Here is a 9,477-nt window from a genome sequence, read left to right as displayed (position 1 = left end):
GTCTTTCCATTGTCATTCTTAAAAGTATATCTCAATTTATGTTTTGTGTCGTACTGTTAGCACTTGTTGAGCATTCGACTCACTCCTTGCTTTACCCTGATATTACAGCTAGCAGCTATGGTTAGATTCAAGCAGACTGCCCGTAAGACATGTGATGCTGATGCTTATGTTCGAGCTCATGTAGAATAAGTAATAATAGTTGTGTGAGGACTCGGTATTTGTAATCAGATGTAATAGTTGGTAGTGTTGGGCTGTTCCAAACCCTAAACTGTAAGATCTTGGACTTGGTTGTCTATTCTTCATTAAAATGATGTAATAGCTATATTTATTTTGCTGTTTAAGTTGGGGGTGTGACAGGTTTTGGTATCAGAGCTACGGTTTAGAGTCCCTGGACAGCCCAAATAGGTTATAGGATTTATGTGTAGGTTATAGATATTATGCGAGGGAGTAGGTTAAGTAAATTATTATTAATACTCCTCTTATTGGTTGTTAGCAAAGGGCGCATTCCTCGTCATCCTCTGGGTCGGACGACACTATTGCTTTCTCCGTGTATGCTGAGTTGAGGCGCGAGTTCGACATGCTTCAGGGCAAGTACGACCGACTGGTAGACCGACTGAAGAACGTGTATCCGGACAGCCGAATCTACGAAGGGAAGCCCAAGGAGCAGATGATTGCGAGACTTGAGACCTTGGTTCAGTACGTCAACACTAAGCTTGAGGAGATGCCAGCACACCGGGACCGTACCAGCCAGTATGTCATTCAAATGGTGGCGGATGAGCTCCAGAGCATTGTAAAGACGCTTCGAGAGGAAAAGACTACCAAGCCCCGTTCAGATGGAGTGGAGCCTTAGTTCTTTCCATTTACCTTTCATGTTGTAGTACTATCTGACTCTATGGAATCCCCAGTTGTTTCCGTTTTTCCTTTAAATAAGCCTGTTATTCCTAGAAACAGACTATGTCCCAATCCTATGTATTGTGACCTTTAAAAATTTCAATAATTATGTTCTATTGTTCCATTTGCTCTCAACCGTTATTTTACGTTTTTATATGCATCACCATATCTGCTTAATTTGGAAACTTGACCCCATATGTAAATCAGAATGCCATGCGATACCCTCGAATCATTTTATCATTCATATCTGTTTTGACACAACTCTTATTTCAGGATCATGCCTCCCAAAAAGAAGAACCCAACAACCACCTCCACCACAGACCCAAATATTCTTCGACTACTGGAAACTTTGCAACAGCAAACCAATGCTATAGCTCAACAACAACTAACTCTTCAACAACGAATTGAAAACCAAGATAACCGTGAGCCACACCAACCACCTGAACCACCAGTACCACCTAGACAAATTGTCACTTTCAAGGCTTTTCAGAATATGAATCCACCTGTATTTCATGATACCACTGATCCAGTGATAGCTAACACATGGATCAAGGAGATGGAAAGGGCTTTTGAGTTGGTACAGTTAGGAGACGATCAGAAGACGCAGTATGCTACTTACTTCTTGAAGGGAGAAGTCATCTATTGGTGGGAATCAATAAAGGCTATGGAAGTCACTCAGCAGGTTTCTTGGGAGAGATTTAAGAAGTTATTTGTGGACAAGTATTACCCTAAGTACATGCAGAATCAGATGGAGCTAAAATTTCTTGAGTTGAAGCAATGGAACATGACTGTATTGGAGTATGAGAAGAAGTTCACTGAGTTGTCAAGGTTTGTAACAAAGTATACCAGCACTGGGGAGGAAAAAGCAAAGAAATTTTAGCAAGGATTGGAGCCTTGGATCAGAGATAGGGTGGCTATGTTTGAGCTTGAAACTTATGCGGGAGTAGTACAGAAAGCTGCTCTGATTGAGAATAATGGGATGCAGTCAAGGAAAGAGAGGGATAACAAGAAAAGGAAGGTTCCATTTTATGGAGAAAAGTCTGAAGCAGGAAGTTCACAAGATCGGAGTGTAAGGAGGATTGGTTTCCAGAAGGGCGGAAATTTTCAAAAGAAGGGAAATTTGGGCAAAAGGCAAGAATCAAAAGGGAACAACCAGGCAAGCCAAGGGCAAGTTGGAGAAAACAGGTTCCAGAGACCGGAATGCAAGCACTGTGGAAGAAGGCACCCCGGAGTATGCAATAAGCTGAGCATGACCTGTTATAGGTGCAATCAGAAGGGAAATTTGGCAAATGAGTGCAAGATGCCGAAGCCAGGAGTTACGTGCTACAAGTATGGGAAGACTGGACACATAGCTAAGGAGTGCAAGGCAACCGGACCAGTCAAAGCTCTGATGAATGTGGCAAGTACCAGTGCAAGCGTGCCAGCTGAGGTATTGGCATTACCTCCACCACCCGCACCAACCCCGCAAGCAACAACAAGGACATTTGATCTAAAGATGAAGGATGTTGTTCAGAATTCTGAAGTAATAGCAGGTACACTTTTACTCAATAATGTCAAAGCTAAAGTATTGATTGATTCGGGAGCAACAAGATCTTTCATATCAGAATCTTTTATTGATAAGCTCCAATGTGATAAAATGGTTATGAGTGAGGTAGTAAATGTGGTAATTACAAACCAAGAGAAGATTCCTGTGAATCAATTTTATCCAAAGTGTGAGATTGATATTTCGGGGTATAAGTTCTCAGCCGACTTGATACTCTTCAAGTTGGGAGAGTTTGATATAATTTTAGGAATGGATTGGTTAGGAGAGAATAGCGCTCAGATAAATTGTAAGACCAAGAGAGTGTATTTAAAGATGAAGAGTGGAGAGAAGGTAGTATTTAAGGGGCAGAGGCAAGAGCAACTATTTCTTACAATTGTTCAGGCTAAGAAGTTACTTAGAAAAGGTTGTGAGTCGTTCCTAGCTTATGTAGTGGATTCGGAAAAAGGCAGCCCCAGCATGGAAGATATTCCTGTAGTTAACGAGTTCCCCGATGTGTTTCCCGACGAACTACCAGGCTTACCACCAGATCGACAAATTGAGTTCGAAATCAACCTTGCTCCAGGCACGGAACCAGTTTCAAAGGCCCCATATAGGATGGCACCAGCAGAAATGAAAGAGTTGGCGAGCAAGCTACAAGAATTATTGGATAAGGGAGTGATACGGCCAAGTGCATCGCCATGGGGAGCACCTGTTCTGTTTGTAAAGAAGAAAGATGGGAGTATGCGACTATGCATAGATTATCGGGAGTTGAATAAGGTAACGATCAAGAACCGCTACCCGCTACCAAGGATAGATGACCTTTTTGATCAGTTGAAGGGAGCAAAATGCTTTTCGAAGATTGATTTGAGATCGGGATACCATCAATTAAAGATCAAAGAAGAAGATATTCCTAAGACCGCATTCAGGACCAGATATGGGCATTATGAATTCCTAGTAATGCCGTTTGGATTGACCAACGCTCTGGCCGCATTTATGGATCTGATGAATCGGGTATTTAAGAAGTATTTGGACAAATTTGTCGTGGTATTCATTGATGACATCCTTATTTATTCTAAGTCGGAAGAAGAACATAAGCAGCACCTCTGGATAGCATTGGAGATACTCCGACAAGAGAAGTTGTATGCCAAGTTTACCAAATGTGAGTTTTGGTTAAAGGAAGTTCAATTTTTGGGGCATGTTATTGGAAATGAGGGAGTTAAAGTGGATCCGGCAAAGATTGAGGCAGTTATGAGTTGGGAGAGGCCAAAGACTCCTACGGAAGTGTGAAGTTTTCTAGGATTAGCCGGATACTATAGAAGATTCGTCAAGGATTTCTCGAAGATCGCCACGCCATTGACCAAGTTAACCAGAAAGAATCAAAAGTTTGAATGGAGTGCAGAATGTGAAGATAGCTTTCAAGAGTTAAAGCAGAACTTGGTAACAGCTCCGGTGTTGGTACTTCCAGATGATCAAGGGAATTTTGTAATATTCAGCGACGCTTCACATAAGGGTTTGGGTTGTGTGTTGATGCAACACAGTAAAGTGATCGCATATTCGTCAAGACACTTGAAGCCGCATAAGTTAAAGTACCCGACGCATGACTTGGAACTAGCCGCCATAGTGTTCGCACTTAAGATTTGGAGACATTACCTCTACGGAGAGAAGTGTGAAATCTACACGGATCACAAGAGTTTAAAGTACATTTTTACTCAGAAAGAGCTCAATATGAGGTAGAGGAGATGGCTGGAATTGATCAAGGACTATGACTGCTCGATAAATTACCATCCTGGAAAGGCGAACGTAGTGGCCGATGCTCTGAGTAGGAAGGAGAGATTGAATATGATGATAACATCAAAAGAGTTATCTGAAGAAATTGAAAAATTGGAATTGGAACTTTGTGCTTATGGAAAAGTCGAGGAAGTTTGTCGTGCAATGACCTTTCAGCCAACACTAGTGGAAAAGATAAAGAAGTGTCAAGAGGAAGTAATGGAAAAAGAGAAGAATCAGTTATCTGGAGAGGAGATTAATACTCAAAGGGATGAGCAAGGGATACTAAGGTTTTCATCCAGAATATGGATTCCCCATGTACCTGAATTAAAGAATGAGATCCTCCATGAAGCCCACAATTCAAAATTTTCAATCCACCCGGGAAGCACCAAGATGTATCGAGACTTAAAGAAGAACTTTTGGTGGCCAAATATGAAGCGAGACGTGGCAGAATGGGTTGCGAAGTGCTATACTTGTCAGAAAGTAAAGGCAGAACATCAACGACCAAGCGGATTAATTCAGCCCCTGAAGATTCCAGAATGGAAATGGGAAAATATCGCTATGGACTTTATAGTAGGACTACCGTGAACGAAATCCGGACATGACGCAATATGGGTTATAATTGATCGTCTTACGAAGTCGGCGCATTTCCTTCCAATAAACGAGAAGTCGTCATTGGACAAGTTGGTTCATATGTATGTGCGCGAAATCGTACTAAGGCATGGAGTACCCATATCAATAGTTTCAGACAGAGATCCCCGATTTAACTCGAGATTCTGGAAGCAATTTCAGGAATGTCTTGGCACAAAGTTGAATATGAGCACGGCGTACCACTCGCAGACTGATGGCCAGAGTGAAAGGACGATTCAAACAATTGAAGACATGTTGCGCAGTTGTGCAATCGATTTTGTAGGAAGTTGGGATGACCATTTGCCATTGATTGAATTCTCTTACAACAACAGCTATTATTCCAGTATCGGCATGCCACCATACGAAGCTTTGTACGGGCGAAAATGTAGATCACCAACAAGTTGGGATGAAGTAGGAGAAGGAAGAATTCTCGGCTCGGATTTGGTACAACAGTTGCATGACTCGGTCAAGTTAATTCAGAAAAGGTTGCTTGCTGCTCAAGATAGACAGAGGAAGTATGCGGATCCAGCGCGTAAGGACGTTCAATTCCAAATTGGCGAAGCTGTGTTGGTGAAGGTGTCACCTAGAAAAGGGTTGATGAGATTTGGCAAGAAAGGGAAGTTAGCACCTAGATACATAGGTCCTTTTGAGATTTTGAGTCAAGTGGGAAAGGTGGCCTATGAGTTGGCCTTACCACCTCAGTATCAGCATGTGCATAATGTGTTCCATGTGTCGTTGCTTAAGAAGTACAATCCTGACGCTAGCCATGTGATAGAATATGAACCTGTAGAAATTCAGGCAGACCTGTCATTTGTGGAGCAACCGGTTAAAATACTCGACTGGCAAGTAAAGAGTCTTAGAAATAAGTCAGTAAAGTCAGTAAAAGTACTTTGGAGGAACCCTAAGGTCGAAGAGTCGACTTGGGAGTTAGAGTCTGATATGCGTTCCCGGCATCCTCATCTTTTCTCTTAGATTCTGGGGACAGAATCCCTTAAGGGGGAGAGGATGTTACAACCGGTATTTTCGTGTAATATTATTTGTGGATTTGGTATAATATTAAAGTCAAATGAAAATATATTCAATGATTGTACGCTAGTATGAGTGAAAATTTCTGCATTATTAATTTGCTTTGTGTAGTACGTGATTTTTCAAAGCAAGAGTTTATTTAATTTCTTTATTTTTGATTTATAAGGAATATTCTAAGCCTTGGAAAAATTTTCTTTTAAAAGGTATTTTGTTCACAAATTTTGAAAATGATTTTATAAAGTCTCTAAAAATCCAAGTTATTTTATGGTATAAATTTTATAATTTTTGAACTTGTATTTTATTTTATAAAAATAAATCATTATAAATTCTAGTTGTCATATTTAGCAAATTACAAGAAAGCCCTTGCATGCAAACCACCCTCTCATTCTTTTCAAGGACAAAGAGGACAATTCCAACCCCACTAACTCTTATTTCTCTAGCCAATTTCCTTCTTTACCCTTGCATGCAAAATGCACCAAGTATAAGTGGAGGGATAGACTTGTCAATTCTCATTTCCACTCACATTTTGTCAAATCAAATACCATAAAAATAAGCAAAGACATGATCATTTTCACTCATCACCCACACCTCACTCTCTCCTCCTTCCCCTTCTCCCTCACTCTCGGCCCTCCCTCTCTCACTCTCGGGTTTAGCCGAGAACCAACCCCCCTCCCCATTTTTCTTCATTTCTCCGCCAAGATTCTACTCTTTATACAAGTAAATGTTATCTCCCATACCATGATCATTCATATTTCAAAGAGTTTTGAGTAGAAAGTTTAAGTTTAAGGGTTGCATGTAAAGGTTTTAGTGAAACTCAAAATACAATCTTAATTCTTATGGATTTAAGGTTGTTTTTGAGTGGACTACAATGAATGGATAAGTGCCTAGTCATGAGATGGAAACTCTTGATGATTTAATGGCCATTTCCATCCATTTCATTCGGCCATGACCATATGGGAGCCGAATGAATGGTCCTTGAAATCATTCTTGTTGTTTTGATCAATATTTGCATGTTTATGTGATAATGACTTGAATTTTGTGGTAAAAATTTGATAAAACTCCTTGCATGCTAAGTGATCATCTAGGTATACCTTATGCAAGGCTTGCATGTCAATTTTAAGATGGAATATATGTAGAAAATGTGTTGTTTTGGTTTGAAAAACCCGAAGGCATGCATGCATGAGGATTTCTCTTAGAATGTTGTAAGATTTTGATCATTTGGAAAGATTTTGTTAGTGAGCCTTAATTTCAATAGGTATAATGTGTTAATATTGATTTATGCTTCTTGTTGCATGGTAATAATCCGTGATTATCTTTTATAAAAATGCATACCTTGTTGTTTCAAAAGCATGAAGATTTGTGATTTGTGAAGTGTAGATTCTCTTGTTTTGCCATAATTGTACCTTAGGTAAGGATGATCTCACCCAAGGTTATTTTGAGAATAAGGGAGTTAGTTCAGTAGATTACCATGTTTAAGTCTTGGTTTGAGTATTGGGTTGTTGGTAGTTGAGTTTGTCAAGTCAAAACCTTGGAGAAATGAGAGTTATAGTTTCTGCAGAAAATCAGTTTAGTACCCTGAGGTTTAGAGTGAGTTTTGACCATGTCTTTGGTGTGAACTTTGAGGCCTAAGCCACCACAAGTTAGTATTGGGAGTATATAAAAGGTTTTAGGAGTTGGTTGGAGGTTTGCATGTCATTTGGTTAGGTGCACAAGTAGAATAACAAAATATGTCCAGCAGGGGACAATTTTGTTGCAACTTAGAAATAGGAAGATTTGACCATGTCATGGGTAGTCCCTCATTAGGCCCAATTGGGCCTTAGTTAGAGGGAGTGTCAGAGAAGTTTTTCCAACCATAGTTCATAGGATATGAGTTAGAACCATATGTCACAAGTTAATTCAAGTCAGGGCATTTTCTGCCCAGAAAACAGGGGAACCTTGGAATTTTAGCTTAGGCCCAAGAAGGCCCAAGCCAGGCCCTTGAGCCACCTCAAGCTTGTGAGATGCCCTTAGGTCAGGAGAGTCTTGTGTAAAAGTTTTGAAGGAAAACTCGTAGTTTAAGAGTGCCTAATGCACTCAATAAACTATAGTTGTCATTCTGAAATTTGCACCAGTGAGCACTTTCACTTATCACCTAGTTTTAGAACACTTAGGAGTAAGTATTAGGTCGACCACCATAGTTGCAAGATGGTATAAGGTCAGTAGAGAAAAAGGCACAAGTGAGGGTCAATAGGTTTTGGATAATTTAGGAAAGGCACATCGAGTTAGGGAGCCAAAATTTGAAGACTTTGTCTAGTTTAGCGACCAAGTGACTTAAGTGGTGAGTCGAGATCATCCAAGCCTAGTGTTGCATTATGGTATATATGGTGTTATTTGGTGTTAATATATGATATGTGAATATGTGGCTATGTGTGTGCAATTGTAATTTAAAAGTGAATATAAATTAAGTGTGTATAGGCCTAAGTGTCATCCGTGTTTAATTTCAAGTTGTAAATAGGTTAAGTTAGTGAGAATATATTATAATGAGGATTATTATTTATGTAGGATCTCGAGACGAGGGAAAACTTGCCATAAAAGTCGAGTGAAGCTCCAGTTGCTCCTACCAGTCAGACCAGACCAGCCTATCTCAAGGCAAGTGATTCAACTTGACCTTCGTATTTACTATAAACAGTTCATATATATATCGATGCAATTATCCTGAGTCATTTTGATATGTTTAAATCAAGCGTATCTCTCGCTTATCTTTGAATTATATAGAAATGCCATGAACCCTCGAGTATGTATTGCAAGTAGTTCAAAAGTCTTTTCATGATAGTTAAATGCCATGATAAAATAAAGAGTTGTTATATTACTTGATTGATCCTCTTGATTAACATGATGATGATTCCTGAGTATTGATATCTCATCCTGATACTTGAACCCCTATAGAACCTTACCTTAAACTCTGATAGTCAGAAACTTACCAACATGATTCCTCATTGATTGATACCCTCTTTCCTATCCTAAAGCTTGACAATTCTGATATATATATACATCCTGAGCTAGAGATCAATACCTTAACACCCATAGTATTCGTGAAGCTTATTTTCTTAATGATCCAACACCTGTACCTTGACGAGAAACCATTGCTTTGAGCCCAGTTTGGCATTACCCCTTCATATTATCCATCAGTCTCACCATATTTTCCTGTCCAAGTTCTGACATATGAAAACCTTTCGATTATCCTAATAGAGTAAAGTTTTGTGAATCATGGCCCTGAGATTTAGTACCATATTTCCCATGTTTCGAGTTGATCTATAATCCCTTAATAAAAATATTTACTGTCAAAAGAGATTTTGTTACAATTCGGCATCAGCTTTTGAAATAAATAAAATGTGGGTTTTCAGTCCCAAAGGGGGATAAATGTTTTCTTGAATAGTGGATCTGGACTGAGACGCGAGTCCTTTCCACACTTATATTAGGCTTAAAAGTTGCCTAGGGATTCCCATTAATGTTTTAGAACCCAGTGAGGTTCGGGATTACTTCGCGGCTGATCACCGGCTGTAATCCGTAGCGTCATAAAATGATTTTGATTAAGACATGATTTTAAAATTGTTTTGATGCAAGCAAAATGATGCCATCTCACATAGTTTTATCTCTCGTTA

The sequence above is a fragment of the Apium graveolens genome, chromosome 5 (genome assembly GCF_009905375.1).
Source record: "Apium graveolens cultivar Ventura chromosome 5, ASM990537v1, whole genome shotgun sequence".
NCBI lineage: Eukaryota > Viridiplantae > Streptophyta > Magnoliopsida > Apiales > Apiaceae > Apium > Apium graveolens.
The sequence above is the reverse complement of the archived record's forward strand: the minus strand, read 5'-3'. Positions refer to the sequence as shown.